At 37.4% G+C, this 20674-nt stretch overlaps 1 protein-coding gene across 2 annotated transcripts in view; it reads left to right on the top strand.

The window, feature by feature from the left end:
* Positions 1–20674, top strand: part of LOC100542571 (zinc finger protein OZF-like) — a 1148434-nt gene that overhangs the window by 472222 nt on the left and 655538 nt on the right. The gene's annotated exons all lie outside the window — the stretch shown is intronic.

Raw genomic sequence — 20674 nt, forward strand, 5'->3', positions numbered from 1 at the left:
ATTAAGATGGAAATAGGTGAATCATGTTAAGCCTGATCTGGCTTTCTTTTGTACCTTTCACGCTCATGCATAATGAATCCTTTGATGCTTTCATAAGAAATTAAATAATTGGTTTCTGATTTAACAAACGATATTATTTGGTTTTTTTCGTATTCATGTCTTCTGTAGTTGAATTTATTATATTGGCCATATTCCAACAGCTAAGATATGTTAAACCACTGTTATTGCTATTCTTCTTCTTCTAGTATGCTGATAAACATTATGTGATCCATTATGAATTTTACATATATTTATACACCCATTAAATAGTCAGGCTAGCAGATACTATCGATATACTGAAGTTATTTTATCTTAGAAATTATTGTTCTTTTATTACTTATGTAGCTTAGAGTCATCCTCAGCCATAGAAATAAATTTTATTTGTTTATATGTAGCTTTTAAAGTCTGCTGTTTAATCTTCACTTTATATATTTTGTTCTTAGTTAAGTATTGTTATTGCTGGTTGTCATGAATAAACTTGTGTAAGCTTCTAATATCTTGTGACATTGTATACGAGAGTTATTATGTTCTGTTTTCTAACCTGCTCACTAATAATTTTATATGACATTTATTGTTTCTCATATTACAAAACCAACTTAATAATTTTTCCTGTTTATTCTCATTCTACATGCCAGTTCTAATTTTATTGGGCCTGTATAGAAGCAGTAAAAGATTTGAGAAGCTTTTGCAGAATCTCGTTGGTAAATGAATACTATCCTCAAGCAAAGCATTTATTTTGTTAGCTATTAATTGACCAATTTGCACCTGAGCAAAATGGTGCCTTTTTTAGGGGTGGGAGAAATAACAGGCACTTCTGTACTGAGAAATTGTTGAACAGTATCTTGTGATCTAGGTGTTAAGCTCTAGAGTAACAGTAACTTTATTGTAATTACTTTCATTTTTGAGAGCTTATTAGTATAAGGAAGATCTCATTATATGCTATATTTAGCTAGGCTGGGCAGTTTTTTGGCTTGAATTTAGAGACACCTCTGAGATTTAAAAAATCTGGGTAGAAGTTGACTATCTTAAAAATAAGGTACTGAGTGTTACCCTGGGTCTTAAAAAATTTATTGCAAAAAAAAACTTATTTAGCAAATAATTTTTAAATATTATTTTAAATCTCAAACATGGAGAGAACTAAAAGTTCCTTGTTTAATCTTCCTGAGGAAAATATAGAGAGCTTAAAAAATACCAGCATTATTTTCTGATTTAGTAAATGTTTTCAAGCATTCATGTTACTGATTAAAAACATGTAGCTAAAAGGATATTCTCTGCTCTGTTGTGTTTGGAATATCCTTCAAATACCTTTAAAGGAAGTCAATCTTCAACTGTGCAACTGTGTGTATACACACTTCAATTCCTATTACAGAAATAGTCATTAAGCAAAATATGCCACTTTTTAGCTGTTACCTTTTCTCTGCTAAGCTATAGATAAACTCACCACATGTTAAAGATTAGCTGCTGATGGGCAAGTGATCAAAAGCTTTCCATCCCTTCCTATCCCGACTCATATCTGTTAACCCAGTTAGGCAACAGAGAAGAAATGGAGATATGTACTGGGTTATGTGGCTTTTGAATGAGGTGTTTAGGGCATGAGGTTTCCACTGAGTATGTGTGATTCGTCTATGACCGGCATTTTTAATTCATGAACAAATTAATGTTTGTTCTGCTTTTTTTTTTATGTGCAGGCATTTTGCTTGTCTACCAGTGAAGTGGTAGTCTGAGTGGTAGGCTCTTCAGCTGGCACCTGCAATGCCAGACAGCCTCAGTATCTATACATTTCAAACAATATGCAAGGAAACTGGTAATGTTCTTTTTTGCGTTTGTAAGAGTATGCAGCTGCTGAAATTCAGGCTGGCTTGCCGGGTTTAGAATTTAAGATATGAGTTTATTAAAATAAAAAATCCTGTCAGCCAAATACTTAATCTCATAGAATCAGCTTGACTCAAAAATACCACAGGCAGTAATACCAACTTAGTGCTTATCAACAAATGAGTCCCAACAAAGTGCATTTGTCGTTTCTCTTGGTGGAAAAAAAAAAAAAAAAAAAGAAGCATTTCTTTAACTGCTACTTCTGCAGGAGAGACAAAGCTTCGTGCCTTGTGAAAGAAGTCGGGAGAAGCTAAGGTGCTCAGTTTCTGTCTAGCCTCAAAAAATACCTGAGGTATAGCTGTGTAATAGAAGGGCTGGAAATTTAACACACTGTGGAACATAATTTTCTTAGAAATAGAAGTTTCTCACAATATCTTTTATCTGCATTTTTTCCCACCTTTATATGTGAATTTCGCTTATTCTTCTATGCGTAGATGAGAAACAGTTGAAGAGTAAAGGCTTTCAAGAGGAGCACGTAAGAAAAGCAACAGACGTGGAAAAAGAGAAAGAAAGCGGTACCAAATGCTGTATCTGTATGACATTACTAATAGCCTTGACTGCTATGAATTTGCAGCCATGCAGGAAGCTGGATATATGTCAGCTTCCAAGGGTACAGAGTGTCTCACAGAAGAAATGTTCTGAACTACTTAAAAGCAATGTCTTTGGGGTCACAGTGGCAGCAGAGTTAGATGCTTTTCAGGATAGGATGATATTTTGTATGTGTTCTTAATTGCTCATTGCTTACTAATTAAGTGGCTCCTGATGGCAGTTATGCAGAGAGAATATTGACCCTTGATTAGTAAGCAGCTGGTTTCAGACCATTTTTATTACATTTGCACATAGTCTGAGTTGCCAGATATCTAAAAAAGCTAATAATTTGAGAAAAGCTCTCCTAAATAGCTGTTGTAAATAACAGTGTATATAGCTGGCCATGTAAGTTAGCATACTGCACCACAATACAAACTCAGTTTGTTCACTTGCCATATGAAAACATTCTGGATAAAGAGCAATTTATGAGCGAAGGGAGGAAGGTCTTCAACACATTACATTAATCTGTAACAAGAAACCTTGAATGTTAGTTGAAGGAAAACAAAGCTCTGTTCTGATGCCTTTTAGAATGATTTGAAGCTTGTACAACTTTCCTTTCACACTGTCTCATTTGCATGCCCATATATTTATACAAATCCCAGCATTGCTGACCATTATTTCATTAAACTAATGATTTTTTCTTTTCCTTCCAGCTGTTGCCTGTTAGGTTGGTTAAACCTGTCTTTTGCTGAGCTGGTTTCTGTTTTCTATTGCATAGAAGTTGGCCAGTGTTCCAAAGAGATAAGTAGGAAAGGAAATGAGGTTGCTCGAGGGAGTGCAGAGGCCTTTACAGAAAGCAGGAGATGATGCATTGGAAGATGTGGTATTATCAATCTTGAGTGAAAAGTGCAGCACTGTATTATCTTCACTGTTTTTTTTTTCTCGATTGGTTTAATTTTCATCAGTGTTAATTGTGAAAAATACCTAGGTAGTAGAGTAACTGAATCTCTGAATACTCAGTGTTCTAAAGTTTTGCTATATTCATACTCCTAATGATCTTTGAGAATTTGTGGTGCTGTTGTTTGTTTTTTTTTTTAACATGGAGGCAGCTCTGTTATGCTATATGCTTTTTTAATACAAGCTTGTGGAATAAAGCTTAAATTTATTATGGTGACCTTGAATAGTTTTTATTGAACAGAGGTAAAGCACGATGATTATTTATTACTTGTGCAGTACATAGAGGATTTTTGAATTCTGTCTGTCATACATACTATGCATGTATGTGAGCAAGGCTGAGATTCTTCTCTGCTTTTGCACAAATGCCATACAAATTACTTTCTATTTAAACAAACTAAAAGGAATATTCTATTGGCATATGTCAATAGAGATATGCATGATATTGCTGATTAGTGGCTTATTGCACAAGTTATTAATAATGATAAATGCTTGAGAGGAGCCAACCCAATCTTGTGTTGCTACTACCTTTGCTCTAAGTGGAAAGTGAGATTAGGCTCTGACCAACTCATCTATGGATTTTGGAGGTTTAGAAGAAATAGTGCATCTCTGAAGCTTGCAGCTGACACAGTGTCTTTGGTGGCACAAGGCTGACCAACAGCTTGCATCTCATAGACTGTGCTTTTATACCTTTTAGCTGTTTTTAAGTCATTTTTTCTCTTTGCTTCCCTGTGCACTGTAGTTACCTTAAAGTCTGTGCAGAAATCTGCCCCTCTGCCTCTCCACTGTGTTCTGACACATACTCTGCACACTTTTTCTAATTGTGCCTTAGCAGGCAAACTGACCATGTTAGAACTGACTTTTTCCTTGTGGGATATTTTGCCTCCATATGGCCTTGAGTGGATCAGTGTGATTAAATCCTGACATTGAGGCACATTGTCTTTTTTCACATTTGCCCTTGAATTCTTTTGTTGTGGTGGTGAAATCAGAGGGAGTTTGCAAGTTTGTCAAGATGAATTGTAAGAGATGCAATATGTTAAGGATGGAGGAGGAAACTGTTCTTCTAAAATTATCTTGAGTAGGATCCTAGAACATGAAGCTGTTCAGGTTCTTTATAATTTCTTTTAATTGGGTCAACTCAAAGTACTCTTGGGTGATTCACCTGATGGGAAAGCTCCTCACGTATAGACCCATGCTGAAGGCTAGATGGGGCAGATATCACTGTGCAGCCTACTGCATAGAGAAGACAACTTTATCTCCCCCTCTTAAATGTTGGGCAGGCATTGCAGGGCACCTTTTGGTGATTTTGTATACAGAGTCCCAGTTCTAGCTCAGTTTATGTTCTCTCATTGGCATGTTTTGAGTGTTCATTGGGCTGCATATGACTCACTTTGCCTCAGTCTCTGTCCCCCTTTAGTAGTCATTTTTGGTTAGTCATGTGTCTGGCTGAAAAGCCTGTTTCTTGGATTCCTGTTTGCTGGATACTGAGAGTCACGTGTATAACATCCTGCTGCTTTTTCACCCTCCTTTTTAATGGACTCCTCTATACATACAGTCTGAATCACGTTGTATGAAGGATGCTATTTTTAACTGATGTCAAAGAAACAGGCAATTAGACCTCCTGCTAGGTTAAGTCATATTACATAGCGCTAAAAATGCTTCTTTTGCATAAATGTTCTTAAGACACGGGGAATGTGGGAAACATGCCAGAGGTTTCTCTCTGTCATAAGGCATCATTTGCAGGTGATGGCTAAAACATTTTCAGTAAATTATAAAAGTTCAAATTCCCTCTCTTACAACAGCTTTGGATTTTGGAGGTTCACTAGTTTCTGATGTATTTAAAATTGGAACTAGATGTTGTCAATCTTCTTGTAGAAGCACTCTGTGGTAAAAAGAGACATTTTGAATGATACATCATGACCGATGCCTTTAATTGGGTGATACTTTTTTCCATTTGATAACTAAGAGTTGAGACCAGCCTTTTTGAGATCCAGGAGGATAATGTTCTTCTACTTCCAACAAGTCTGCTTCCAGGATTGTCTCAAGTTCATCACTGTTCTTTGGGTCTGATCAGATGATGTACCTCTCTTCTGCAAGCCTCGAGGTGTTGCACAGGTAATACAGGTTGTGTCCAATGTGATTTCTGCTGTACTGGTGTGACTGAGGTACAAATGGATTTGGAGCTTTCATCTGTTTGTGCAGATGCCTTGGCTAATGCTTTTATGAGCGTCATTCCTTTTCAGGAATTTGCAGTGTGGGAAATCTGGCCAAAGGTGGAATATCTGCATCTCACAATATATTTACTCAAGATTGTGGGATTGCCTCAGAGCACCAGAGATGCTACTTGTTGGAATCATTATGAATGATAGGAAAGCACACATATATTAGTGATAATGTGAAATGGTAAAGTTTTTTGGGGTTTCTGGGCATGCGTGTTATTCAGGAAGTAATTTTCTGTATGATTTTAAAGTAGATCTCAAGAACATGGTTCTGTTAGCTTCATCTAAGCAGCTGTTTTAGAACTGTATTATTCTTTCATTCTTGTTTAAAGATACTTTTTCCACAACCTACCCAAGCAACTTTTGGGAAATTCCAGTGTATATTTAGTTAAGTTATTCAGTGCTGTGTTTTAGACTGGAGAGATCTTGCTGTTATCACTAGTTGGAAGATGTTTCTTCCTGCTCTCAACCTAGTTCATGCACATTCTCTTCAGAGTAGTGTGCTAAAAGCTGAACTCTACTAAAATTCCTGTACAGTGTTCTTTTGACAAACTTATTACAGCCTTGGTGTTAGGAATGACCTGTAACTAAGCTATCTGAAAGGCATCCTTCCAATATGCTTGATTAAAAGTAAATTAATGCTGTGAATAAAAAGGAGAGAATGCCATTACAAATGGCTTATAATATAGCAGAACACAGAAGTGGAAGAGAAACATTTATAATCTCTGCCAAAGTTAAATTTCAAATTTCTTCCATCCCACACCTCCTTCTAAAGGCATCCAGCTCGTGCATTGAATACCTACACCTACCCCTTTGTGAGACAAGCCTTAATTCTGCATATCTGATGCTTCTATTTGAACACACTGAAGAGAAACTCATCTTGGTGTAGCACTCTATTTTTTAAACTTTTTTTTTTTTTTGAAGTTTTTATGTGTTGTCTGTCCAGAGAGATTGAAATTTTCCCCTTGCTCATTCTTTCCTTCAGAAATTTATGCAGAACTTTTGGAGAAGTTCTGCTCCACTGACTAAAATAAGCACTATTCATTTCCCTGAGGATGTAAGTGTTGCTTTTTAGACCAGATGTCTGCATTGGTTTATCAACTGATTGACTCACTAAGAGATACTCCTCCCTACATTTATTTTGGAGATTTAGCACCTGGTAAATGTCTCCATGCCCAGAACTTTATTTTTATATTCAATCTATTCATAAATGAGCACATTCAATACAGATATCTGAATGTCTAAAGTTCTAAATGAATGTAGCTGATTACTGACTCTTGATTACCATCCAGACAGAATTCAGCTATGGAATGACAATAGGCTAGGAGTAAGTAGCCTCAGATATTTTCCTTCTAAAGGAAGTGTTCTTGTGCTGTTCATTTGTAGATACCACAAGTCAGTAACACAAACCCAGAACAGAACATGAAACAGGTAGTAACTTTAGGCTTACCATTTGTGGTTATGATTTTCCTCTCTTTTGTGGATTTCTTAATAGCTGTTATCTCAGCAGTGAGGAGTGCAGAAATTCAGGCATGTGAGAACCGATTCCCTACTTCCTGCTACCTTGTTCCATCAGTATACAGCTGAGCTTTGTATGTGTGTGAAGCCTTTAGCCCTTGTGGTTTGAACGGCAATTTTTGGGCAGAGTTGTCCTTTGCCTGTTTTCAAAGTAGCCCATTCATCCTTAGTAGATACAGCATTGCAGAGGCTACCTTGTAATGTAACCTTCAACATTTTATTTATATAGACATTGGCATTTTTGAAAACATGTCTTTGATGTTTCCTAGATGGAAGGAATCTAGATTTGCTGTTTCTCCTCAGAGACTGTTCTTCTGAGCTGCTGTTTTAGAATAACAACAGAAGTGAAAATTCCTGGTTTGAGGACAAACTGTCTCTGTGACCAAGAACTCCCAGAAATTATCCTTTGGCAGACCCACAGAGCTGCAACTTTACTTCTGGTTGTATGTCTGTTAAGCATGACACTAAGTGGAACATCTAGAGAACAAAAAAGCTTTAGCTGTAGTCCTTGAGTTCTCTGATAATCTGTTCAGTGTGCAGGTGCTGCATACAGTCACCTGTAATGTAATGACATACAGGCTATCATTTAAAGAGCAGGAATGTTACAAATGCAGGTTATTTGAATGTCTGTGCTGACCACCTGTATTTCTTACCTACTTCTGTAGAGCCCTAATTTTTAAGATATTTCTTTTTTAAATATAATGATAGAATCATAGATTTGTTTGAGCTGGAGGGGAACTTCAAAGGTCACTCAGTCCAACCCTCCTACAGTGAACAGGGACACCCACTGTTGGATCAGAGTGCTCAGAGCCCCATCCAGCCTGACCGTGGGTGTCTCCTAAGACTTACATCATGATCAAGGTATCCCCATTGGTTGAGGAGAAACATGTGGCAGGGAGAAGTGAGGAGATCCTCTATAAAACATGTGCTGGAAATGGAGGGACTGCACATGTACTTCTGAGGTACTGTTAGGGCTAACAGACTCAGCTTTGACTGCTTTAGACAGTGCTTCAGAACAGAAAGTTGTTAATAGTGATTAGTCATCTCTTAAAATTTGCATGCAGAGCTGCTTTGGCGTGAAGCATAAGTTCTCACTAGTAAAAGGCCTAACTATTCAGTAAGAGAAATTTGGTATTCATGCAGTTTTCCTGGTGAGGAGCAGCAGGGAACTTAGCTTTTACTTCTTCCCTGAAAAAAGACACAAAAACTCGCAACAGAGTCACGTAGAGGGATTTTTAACTCATTGTTTCTCTACTTATCAACACATTACTGGAGGTTCACATGAGATTATGATGTCTTTTTTTCTGAAACTGCCTTTCAGCAGTTTTCTCTGATTTCTAAATAGATGGAAGCATATGACCTGGCTGTCTCTGTTCCTACTGATAGTCGCTAGTCTCTGTATTTATAAGCAGAGCTAATGAAAGCTTCCTTGCAAAAATGGCAGGGATTAAAATAAGGCTGAGGAGATTTCTTCAGGAAAGCTTGTACACCAACCAGTATTGAGGAAATCTAGCAGGATGCTAATGGGTTTTGTTGATTTTTCTTTTTTTCTTCACCCTGCTCCTCCTCCCCCCAGCAAAGTCAAGCTCCTGGTCAAGAGAGAGAAATTTGTTGGAAATGCAGTTTTCACCTTTTCTAGAACAGCAGAGAAACTTCTTTCAGTACTTCCTGTAAGAAAATGCTCCCTTTGCTAAAGGAGCTTTATCTCTTCTTTCTTGATTTTGTTACTTATACCAAGTTATTCTCAACATTTGGCCTTTTCTCTACTTTTTTTGTTCCTTTGAGTTACAGCTTGCCTTGCCACCGAGGAGTACAAGGACAAATGAATTTATATTACAAATGCTTCTAAAAGATGCACTGAGGCTGAAGCATATGTGTGAAACACTTTCTTAGGGCAATTCAGGAAATGAGGATATTGGAAAACCTTTTCTTGTTTAACACGCTACTTCAGAAGTCTCACATGTCTGTCAAAAGCATCCTTAAAATTTTATAATTTTTTAGATTTTAGTTTCTTAAATACATAATCATTCTTTGCCAATGCAATTTATAGAAAACAGCTTTATTTCGAAGGCACTTATTGTTTATATGCTCTTGAGAAAGGAAAAGCTTTCTTCATGAATTTTAGCGTTGCCTTCTGAACACCACTGTGAGGTGTACAGATGGATTCGGTGGATCAATGCTTCAACTTTGGTTTCATTACTCATCAGCAATCTATTGATTTTCCATAACGTAAAGTTAATACACATAGTAACCATCTGCTGGTTACAAGGAACTTCTGGAAATCAAGGTTTTTGTGTTACTCTTTCCAAAGAAGTAAGTAGAATTTTTGTGTCAGACTAATTTTGGGTAATTATATCTTTCTCCTCCTAAAGTCACCTATCAGGAGTACTTTTTCATTAAGACGTTCCAGTGCAGTTGTTTATTTTAGTGCCTTATTGTTCATGTTGTTTTTCCTGTTCTGAAAATGCGTTCAGTACAGGCAGATCAACAGAAAGTTGAATCTTGAAACTTCTCATTCAAAATCTTATATGCAGCCGGATAGGACAAATGATTATCTTTTGAACTTAGTCTCTAATATGGACTTTGGGGAAGAAAAAGAATCCATAATGGCCTTATCTTTTTAAAGATTTGAATAACATTTAATTTTCGAATGTAACCAAAGCTTCTGCTTGGTTTGAATAAATACGGGTGCTTGTGTATAATAGAGGCAAGATGTGTGGCATCATCTTTATTACCTGGCTGTGGGTGTTGGATGTGTTAAACTGAGAGTAAGCGAGGCTACTGAAGGACTGGTGCACACAGACGCCTGCATCACAGGAAATCTTGGCTTGAGTGAAGTACTGGTGAATCATCACCAGTCACAGCACTGGGAAGCACAGGAAGGTTATTGTGTTGTGCCATGGGCTGGTGTCAGCAGTGAGTCACAGGCATTTCTGTTACAAGGCAGATGATGCAAATAGATTTCAAGGGTTAAAATTTTCCTCAAAATGAACTAAAAAATGCCCTGTAAGGCTATCTGATGGTCTTCAAGGAAAATGCAGGTATGTTTAGTCTTTAAGTGCCCAAGTGTTACTTAATTTTTATACTATTAATTCACAGGCTTTTTCCCAAGAAATTTCTTTACTTTTCAGAAGAGAACTTCTGACCCTCGTATTTATAACAGGTCATATTTACTTTAAAATAGGTACCAGAGATTGTCATTAAGTTGTGCCACTCATATCTATGTTACCTTAGTAAAATTTTCTCATTTGTTTAGGGCTATAATGAGATGCTCTGATCATCTGTGTAACAAGATGACCTTCACCTTTTTGGGGGCAGGGGGAAGGGCGGAGGGGTGCCTGGAAAGGCTAAGTGATTATGCCAGCACTGCTAGTAGAGAAATAAAACATCTTTTAATATCAACTGAGACAGCTGAGAGAGGAGCAGCGTTTTGGACTCAAAATTCCTCTTTTATGGGAGGAGAAGGGCCAGAAGCAACTTTCAAGTTAAGAACAAATTGAGAAACTTTGCTCTGAGTCATGTTTCTCAGTTTCAGTAGAAAAAAAGTTCTGGGTGGTGGTTGTAGATGAATTCTATCATATCCTCTCCTAATTACGGTAATGAGTTCCTGTGAGTTAAAGGGAGAAGGGGTAGTGTGGGATAGTGATGAGGCAGCTGTGGGCATGGCATGGAAAGAATGAAATGTGCAGCAAAACACTGGTAAATTGTAAAAATGATAATCTAGATAAAATGTTCTTGTGTTTTTGGTTTTTTTTTTTGTACCTAGTCAAAATTTTCTGTTTGCTCTTATGTAATTTCAAAGATTTAATACCAAAGCAGCAAAACCTTAAAAAGACCTCGTGCTGAAAGCTGGTTTTGGTTCATCAGCTGGTGGAGTTATTACTTCTGTATACAAATCTTGACTCATACCTCTAGATGGTAAAAATTGTGATGTTTTAGTGAAAGCCTTTCCTCATTCATTATTTATTGCCCCCCGTCCTTTTTCACTTTAACACTTCAATTTGCTGTTTATATTGTGATTGTGTTTAATGGCTGGGGTTTCGTTGCTCACGTTGTTATACAAGCACATACATCAAAGTGACACTCAGTGCCTGAAGGACTGATCATCTAGGTTGGAGGAAAGGAAAGCAATGGTGGTGAAGTGATACAACCACAATTTCTGGCAAATACAGATGTGATTGCATCATTTGTTTAGCTGTTTTCCAGAGAGGCTTTCATTTATTTATTTATTTATTTATTTATTTATTTAGAACATTGACTAAAGAAAGGTTACATTTCTATGGTTTTATTCCTCCCATGTATTCCTTTCTCCTGACAGTTGCTGTGGTTTGAGGTGATTAATCATTCTTCACTAATTCAAGTAGGGATTTTTAAAAATAGCACTTTTTTTTTCACCTATTCTGCATAATATAAAATGTAAAGCCACTTAGTAACTGTTTCAGTTTTCTCAACTGCTATCACTTAAATTAGTCACTACCTTCAGGTTGATTTGATGTGATTTTTTTTTAATGATCACAGTGCATTTGTCAAGAGGAGCTCTTCTGCCTTTAATTGTAAAACTGAAGAAATAATGAGGTTTCACTTTTGAAGTTGTGTATCACGGTACCATTTACATTTACTGAATGTTGTGTATCAAGGTTTCTAATGAGGATTTATCAGAAAACAAAATTGGAATAAAAATAAATAAATTACTAAGCATGACCAAAAAAAGGCTAAAAGCAGATGGAGGTGCTGGAGTATGATGATTTGCTGCCTTTCATTTACTGGAATTGTGTGCTTTCTGCATTTCTGAGAATCAGTTTCTTGGATCTCAAACCTAGAGCCCAGGTGTAGGGTTTGTTGAGCACTGCCTCAATGTTTTGCCCTGCTAGTGAGGAAACTGATGTGAGTGCTGCGCTTCGCAAAGGAGTTTCCATCCCACTTTACAGGGCCTACCTGTACAAAATAGCTTGGATGTGTTCAGAAGGATTCTAAAACTGCATTGATTAGCTTTTAGCCTCACTAAAATGCTTCAGATGTTAACTGTTCTGTATACAAGTTACCCAGTCAGGCAATATTCTAAAAAGTTCTGCTTGAGAATGCAAATGTAAATAGCAATTAGTCTGTGGCAGAGCATGATGGCAAATGGCTATCTACTTTCAGTAGCAAAGGACATAAAGAAAACAAAAGCTTGTTTTCTCGTATCTTTTTCCCCAAGAACAGTCAATTGTACACAGAAGTTTCTAAAAAGAGCAAGCCGAAATAATATAAAAGCCAGTTTTCCTCTAACACTGAATCCAAATGACCCTGAAAGCTTAGGTGTGCTTGCCTGGTCATGCTCATTACTTAGAAATAGCTATTGGAGCACAGCTGTATAATTTTCAGCTGCATTAATGGAAATCTGAGTTTTATTCTGCTGGACTAGGGTGCTAGGGGATCTGATTAGGAGGGAGAAATGTGTATGAATGGTCAGGAATTCAGGATGCTTCACTTCCATCCTGAGTTTGTGGATTGTCATCTGACAATCTCCATGCAAGAGTTTGTCCAAGCAGTGTTACCTGTGGGTGTGTTGTAATGACAAACAAAACATGCTGCTGGGAGATGGGGTCTAAAAGGAGTGCAAGCATTATGAAATTCAGGTTTGTGGGGTGGCTTCATAGAAATATGTTCAGAGTTTGTGTTGATTAAGATGTACAAGTCTTCTGTCCACAAAACTTATCTTGGCATCTGTTTTGTCTGAGTAAGAGAAGAAAAGGAATTGAGTCAGCAAAGGCTAAGAGAAAGTGGAAGGGGGAGAAAATGGAATTATTATTCTGGGAAAGGTCAGTGAGTTACTCTGAAGTACGCCTTAAACTTTAAATAAATATCACCACTGTTCCTTCAATCTTGCAGTGACATAGATTGAAAGAGGAAATCCATTCCTTAATTCTTCCTAAGTCCCAGGACATACTCAACAGATGAGAACGCCTTGCTATGTCTCCATGAAGTTAAATACATAAAACTAGACAAGTGAGTTTTCCAAATTCTCAATTGTCCAAGCCCTTCCCAATCTTCTTCACAGCTCTGGATTAACAGACTGTTGTAAAACATCTAGCTCTAAGATCAGTATCTTTGTTCAGATGCTTGTGCCCTGCCTGAAGTCTTGCTTGAGTTGGTGGATTGACACCTCGAGCTCACAGCAGGGAATTCCATTCTCCTGTCTGTCTTTACAGTTCATAGAGATGTAGCAACAGATTAAGATGCTTTTCTGAATCATTTCTAAATTCAGATCATTTGGTTACAGGATGATTTGCATAAATGTATTTGAACCAGACCCAGATGACTGTTTATGTACAGCATTTCTATTCATTTTATCTCTATTTTTGCAGATCTTGAGTAATTATGTATTCCGAGTCTGATATAGAAAGGAGCAAGGGAGTTCAGTATTTTTCTCTGTGTGAAGCCTAATAGCATGGCAATATACTGCTTGAATGGCCTTTCAGAAATGATTCATAAGCACATAGTTCTTCAAAAATTTCTTAAGAGACTGTATTCATCTAGTGAAAGAGTTACCCTAAATGATATTTTCAACACATTCTATACCGATTGTACATTTCTGTCTATGGAAAATGCAAGACTGTTCTAAGTGTTAAATAGTTTTGTATTCTCTACAGTGAACCTAGATTTCTTTTTTGTTCTTCTATCCATTCCCTTGATTCCTAGAGTGGTATGCAAGTTTACACAGGACAGTATTAAAGCATTTCACTGACAAAAGTCATTCTAGCTGTCAGTCCTATTGCAGACGTTTGTTTTAGTTTGTCTTATTCACATTCAGAACAGATGCATTTTTGATGCTTCCTGAGAACTCAATTTACTGCACCTGACAGCTTGAGTGCTGTGTGATGGCATGCTGCTGCCAGAGCGAATTGCCTCCTGCTCTGAAAATTCTCAGACCTAACAGAACAATGTCCACAAGGAAGAACCACTCTTCTGAATGGAAAAGCTTTTCTATTTCGCTGTTTTCATCGCAGATGAAAACTTCCAATAAAGATTCTTGTGATGAAAATCCTTGACTGTGCTTCCATAACAGCATATGAGCCTAGCATGTATCACTATCGAGTACATCTTGCACAAGTTTGAATGCCTTCCTTTCTGGTAGGTTATGCTACATCCAGGCTCCTCTTTGTGCTTTCCAGACACTTATTGCTTGAACTCATTCAAGGGGATACTGCATTGCCTCTTAAAGGTCACAGAAAGCTCTTTTGGAACTTGCTGCAATGTACTGCGTTCTGCTTTGCCCTCCAAGGTGCTGCTGTCATTTCAGCAGGAGGGTAGGTGCCAGAACATTGAGATCAGTGTTTTTTATATGTTCTTTCACAGGGACAATGATTGCTACAACCATATCCTAAATTTATCCTGAAATTCCAGTAACACATTTGATCTGCCTGTCTTCCCAAAACTGCACTCAGCAACTGAGGCTTGATATGCCCAGAATAAACATTTTCAAGTCTCTTCCTTTGGGTGTGCAGCCAATATTTCATGGCAGAGAGCTGAGAAGATAATGTGTATAGTATCAAAAAGCCTCAGGCTGGAAAAAGGCTTAATTGAGTCTCACTGATTGTTACTTTTATTGTAATTTTATTACAAATAATGGGTTTCTGTTTTCTTTCTCCATGCATTTTGACGAAAATGAGAAAACTTATGAAGATGGAAAGGATGGATACTTCCAATTTGGCAAGAGGTTGACTTTATTGTGACAACATCAAGCCCTAATTTTTCAAGATACATTTAAAGTGATTGCTACCATTGTGGCTTAGTGTTGTGAACTGATAACTCTAAAAAAAACCCATATATGCTTCCTGTTTCCAGAAGGGAAAGTGACGGGTTTTTCTTCTATTTATTTATTTATTTATTTACACACTGTGCAAATTAAAGTCCTCTGCATCGGCGGATGATGTACCTGGCCAGTGTTCTTGTTCCAGCTATCATTTTGGGCCACTGGAATTTTGGGTCAATTGAGCGTGGAAGTCTTGTAATTATTTCTTGCTGTGGCTTAAAATAGGCAATACACACTCAAATGACTTTTTGGGGAACTTGTTGTCTTTTCCCTGAAGAACTGATGGGATGGCATTTGTGAGAAGATGCAACATTTACAGTTACACATAGGATGGGAAGCAGAGAGGCATATTTGAGAGACTGTGAGGAGATGAAGCAAGAACGGGAGTTTTATCATGACACAGCCAAATTGGTTCCATCTTCTGAAACAGTGGGGTGGTGCACTGGGCATACAGGATTTCACCATTCTGTATTTAGCTCCTTCAGCTAACTTTTTCCTTAAAGTTAACACAATAAATTAATTAACACAATAAAAAATATAAGCAGGAAACGTCCTGATTTCTATTGTCCATCCCCTGTGCTTTTCCTCCTCCCTACTTGCTATTTCAGCTCTGGCCATGAAATGAATGCAGTCACATACAAACTGCCCCCACAGAGGGACGTGCTCGGGGCCTGATCAGCTGTGGGGCAGCAGCTCTTCTGTGCCATTTGTTCTGAGCTGTCTTGGTTGAACACTGGGTGAAGTCTCCTCTGGCAAGAGCTTTCCACATGCCGTATTTTTAACACAGCACGAGCTGTGTGTTGTTTGTGAGATCATAACATATTCTGTTATTTGACAAGATCAAGTCCTTTGTGCAGTCTTCTCACATTTATGAACATACGTAATAGTTTGCTGCTTTTCTTGGTCAAGAAAACTTCCTTTAAAAAAAAAAAAAAAAAAAAAGCTCTGAATTTCAGTGTGTCATCTAGAGAGAGTATTTCCTAAACCACCAGAAACACTACAAGTCTGAAAAAAACACTGCTGTGATTGCTAGACTGTAGTCATGAGCATGGGATAGCTCATGAGATCTTCCAGTGCTGCTTACAGCTGTTAGATGTCGCTATGCTGTGTTCCAGATTGGCAGGAAGAATGAAGTATTGTATCTGCCTACAGTGACTCTCTTACAGTGTATTGCTGTATGGTGGGCAAACAGAAGGTGAAAAGCTTATTGTTTGATATTGAAATTAATTTCTTGAAATATTATCATTTTATGTCTAACAGCCTACCTTGGGATTGTTACATCAGTTCCAGGAATCACGAGGTTGAAATATTCAAAAAGCTTTAAAGATGAGGGCTACTGCGTATTTTGTACCATTGCTTGAGAAGAATAGGATTTATGCATACAGATTAAGTTATTCAAAATATTTTGGTTTTATATTTGTGGGACTCGTGCACTATTGTATTGATACTTACACTGTAATTCCTCCAAATCACCTAGAATAAAAGGTTTTAAAATTGGGAGGTCATGCAGATAAAGCTGTCAACAGCTTTTCCGTGCATTGATTTTTTATATATTTCTCTTTCATTATCAATCATTGGCTATTTTTTTTTTTTAAAGCATAGTGTTGATGTGTGCTCATATCTTGGGAAATACTGCTACGAGATCAAAGGTTCTATGGCAGAGCACCTTTTGTCTTGCATTGATTCCTTACATCAGCTAATGGAAAGATAAATTTGCTGACTTCCCTAATAGAATTGGCTAATAAGAATATGTTTTTGCAGAAGAGCTCCTGGTCTATTATCAAAATGAGTCACATTTCATATGGAAGCTATCGATTTGAAAATATTAGACACTTCTATGTATGTAAATGTTAATGGTCTCATTTCGTCAGCTACTACAATTATTTCTAACTTATTTCACAGGATGAGAGGTTCACAAAATCCATGTTCGGCACTTAAGCACCTATTCCAATTATTCCATACATACAAGGTTTAGAAGGAATCTATGCTATGGATGAAGAAGAGTTCTGGTGTGCTTTGTACCCATGCAAAACAGCATTAGATAGAGTTTTACAGGATCTCTCACAGCTGGCCTGAGTCTGGATCAGTCAGATGTTTGTGTGTTGGTGGGTCTTTTTGTTTTCTTTTGTTTTTCAACAAACACTTCTTACATTATGATCCATTTTATTAACACGGTTTGTGACAAAGGAAGCTGGTGCTTGCCAAATAAAGGAGACAAAACTTATAATTATCTTATTACAGTGAGGAGATTCCTGGGGATTCTTACCAATGTCTTTAAATACCTGAAGGGAGGATGTAAAGAGAGAGCCAGGCTCTTTTCAGTGGTGCTCAGTGCCAAAACAAGAGGCAGTGGGCACAAACTGCAAAACAAAAGGCTGGCTGACCATCAGGAGACACTCTGTGCTGTGTGCTGTTCTGGCACAGGCTGTTGAGTTTGTGGAGTGTCATCAGAGATCTTCAGAAGCCACTTAGTTGTGGTCCTAGATCCCCTGGGTATCTCCTCTTGAGCAGGGGTTGAAGCAGATGCAGTCAGAGGGCCCTGCCCACCTCAACCATCCCATGATATTATATATATTAAACTGCAAATAAACAAGGGCTTTGTTTCTTCATCAGCATAGGAGGAAATCATCAAAGCTCATATTTGTATATAAATAAAAGATGATATTTAAATAGTGTAGTACTAACCCAATTTTGATAGTCTCTTAGGAAGTTATATGAGGTTAAAATCAGTACAGAAAATATTAATGTTGCTCATTTGTAGAATATGTCTTTTTTTTTTTCTTTAAGGACAGTTAATTCATAAGACAGTGGCTTTTTGTTCAAATAATTGAACACACATATTTTTAAACTGGACTGATTTGATTTTTTTCTTCTGCTCTGCAAACACTGGCATACCAGTCAAGGTAGCTTCTTGGTACAACTGGTTTCTTTTTCCAGTCTTCGTCTAGTGAAAATCATTCCAGGAGTGGAACTAGTTTTATTTATTTATTTTTATTACTGCTTTGTCACAGAAATATTGTCTCAGATTTAAGAAATCCTTCAGCTGCAGATGCTAAAAGAAATATGTTTACCCTCTTAGATTTGTCCTTAGGTATTCTGTTTTGGCGGTTTTGGAGGTACAGGACAAGATGGGATTGATGGGGTTTTACATCCTTTTGTTTTACATCACTTGGTATGATGAGAGGTTATTTTTCTTGTCCATCACAGACAGTGTCTGGCCCTGGAAAAGCATTTCCTGGGGCCAGACCGTGAGAGAAGGCAGCAAGAAATCCGGACGCACTAATTTTAGCAGTTTTGATGGTTTGTTTGTCTTACTTTCTGTTGATCCTTTTTTATAGCAAAACTACAACTACAAGCCAAAATGGATAGCTAATGGCTCTCTCTTTACCTTCCTTAGTCATTTGCTTTAGATGCCTTAATCCTAGCAATCAGAACAAGTACAAGTAAACGTATCCTAGGCAGGGATTTTCTCAACAGTGACTGACATATTTAGTAGGTGTCTCTCCTATGTTTGCCCGAGTACTTTACCTACTAAGCATCCTGGCTTGTTTGTGCTGTTGTTCACAGCTTGTTCACTCTTTTTGTCTTCCTTTCTTTTCCCTGACACAGAAAATCACAAGCCAGGATGGGATGAGCTCTCTTCACCTTTTGTAGGAATAGGAATTAAGACTATTATCACTGCAATCTCCTGAGGTTCAGGGCAGTGATAAACAGATGGCAGAAATAAATGTTTGAGACAACTCATCTAGGAATTGTTTTTCTCAGGCCTGTTTTATTAACCATGCAGTTGCTTTCCCCTAGTCTTTGAATCTAATTTATCTTGGTGTTACATGGCAAGAAATGGAGTTTGTGATTATGTGGAGAACTGTTGTTGAAGACTTCCTAGATCAAAATGTCTTTAAAAACATTCTTGTAAAATGGGAAAAATAGATCAGTGCTAATAATTTATGTTCTTCAGTGCTTTTTTTTTGTTAACTATGCGTTAGTAAGGCATGTGCAGGAAGGGGTAGGGATAGAAGTTAAGACCTATTTCTCTTGTATGAACGTATATTCTTGGCTTCTGTAGTCATCTTCTATATTAAAAGCACATGAGAAAGCACACAGTTATTGATCTACTTCCTCTCTCTCATGCCCAAGATTGTAGACTTCTGAAGCTAAACTTGGGCAGAGTCTTGTCAATCAAGGACTTGGTAGTGGGAATTATATTTTCTTCTGAGAGATTATAATTCTCTCAATAATACCTGGCTTCCAGTCCCATGCAGTCAAGAACTGAACCCATTTTCAGAACCTAGAAATTTTTAGCTAGTATGATATTAACAGTACTCAGAAAAATAATCCCTTTCTTGGGATGATCCTTGCAGCAGCGTAAATCTGCTTTGCAGATATATCATGATCATAAGATTTACACCTCTGGCTATACAGAACGTATTGACGTACCTAGAAGAGATATGGAATGGAAATTCTGCTGATGTCTACACCTTGCATTTAAGTGATCTTTTTACTCATTTCTCATCAAATAAGATTCTGTGAAAAGATTTGCATTGATTTATTTCTAGGTATAGATCAAGAACCTTGTAGCATGGCTCATCAGAATCTCCATCATCTAGTAGTTGCACCTTGTTGTTAATGAACATGCTTTTGGAGGGACATGTATCTTTACTGGTGGTTTTGTCGTAGTTTAGAAATGCTGAAGAAGGTGGATTTTGGTTACGTCTGTCATTGCAACCAGGTGCATTCATGTTTCTGCCATCATAAATCATTGCTATTTTTAATTATTATTAATTATTCTATTACAATGTATTTAGTTCCTACAGAGCAGTCATAATCTACAGAGGTCAGAGCTCTGTAGTCTTGACTAACAAGTTTCTTAAAGCATGTAAGAGAAAAAAAAAAATTCCTTATGTGGATGTCCTCCAACTCCTAGCTTTAAGTCCAACTTTGAAGCCTGTGGCTTCAGAACTAATTTCATATATTCAAATTCTAATCACAGGACAGTAATTTTTATGTCTACCCAATGAGTTGTAACTATTTGTCCACTTCCAAGGCACAGGTTCTATTCTCATTATCAGTCCCTCTTCATGTATTGCTAGAACATTTGCTTTCCTCTCCAATGACTCTGTGAAACTTATGAAATGGAGGGAAATCTGTTTCTGTTAGTGGTCACACATCCTCCTACAGGTTCTTTTTGAGGTGTTTTTGCCTAGTGCATTTCAAGTTAAGACTGAGGTACATTCACAGAAGGTGTATGCCATAAGCATCCTTCTTTACCCAACAGAAAGCAGAAAAAAACAGTTAACTGATGCTTCTCTTAACTTCTTGCCATCTGTGGCTATGAGCTCTCAGTGGTACCCTGAAGCTTGCTATTCTCCATTTAATAATTTATTGTTAAGAGCTCTCATTATAGCTTGCTACTGGGATTTTTTACTTACCTCAATGCTGTCCACAGTGTGGTTCATTTGCAGATTTCACAAAGACTGGCCCACTTTTGTCTTCAGAGAGAGGAGTAGGCAATACTTCCCGTGCAGATTGTCAAGATGTACACTTTTTCCTTTTACTTTCGTCCAGTTATTTGACAATATAGACATCGGCCTCTGGGAAACATAATCTACAGATTTGTCTGAAGAAATTAGGAATGAATTCTCATTTGTTCCCAGCCACAGCTCTCTATCGTTTTTACTGTAATATATTCTATGACATATTTCTCTTGTTCCTTAAAAGGAAACACAGGATCTCCTGAGAAATTCTTAAA

The sequence above is a fragment of the Meleagris gallopavo genome, chromosome 1 (assembly GCF_000146605.3).
Source record: "Meleagris gallopavo isolate NT-WF06-2002-E0010 breed Aviagen turkey brand Nicholas breeding stock chromosome 1, Turkey_5.1, whole genome shotgun sequence".
Taxonomy (NCBI): domain Eukaryota; kingdom Metazoa; phylum Chordata; class Aves; order Galliformes; family Phasianidae; genus Meleagris; species Meleagris gallopavo.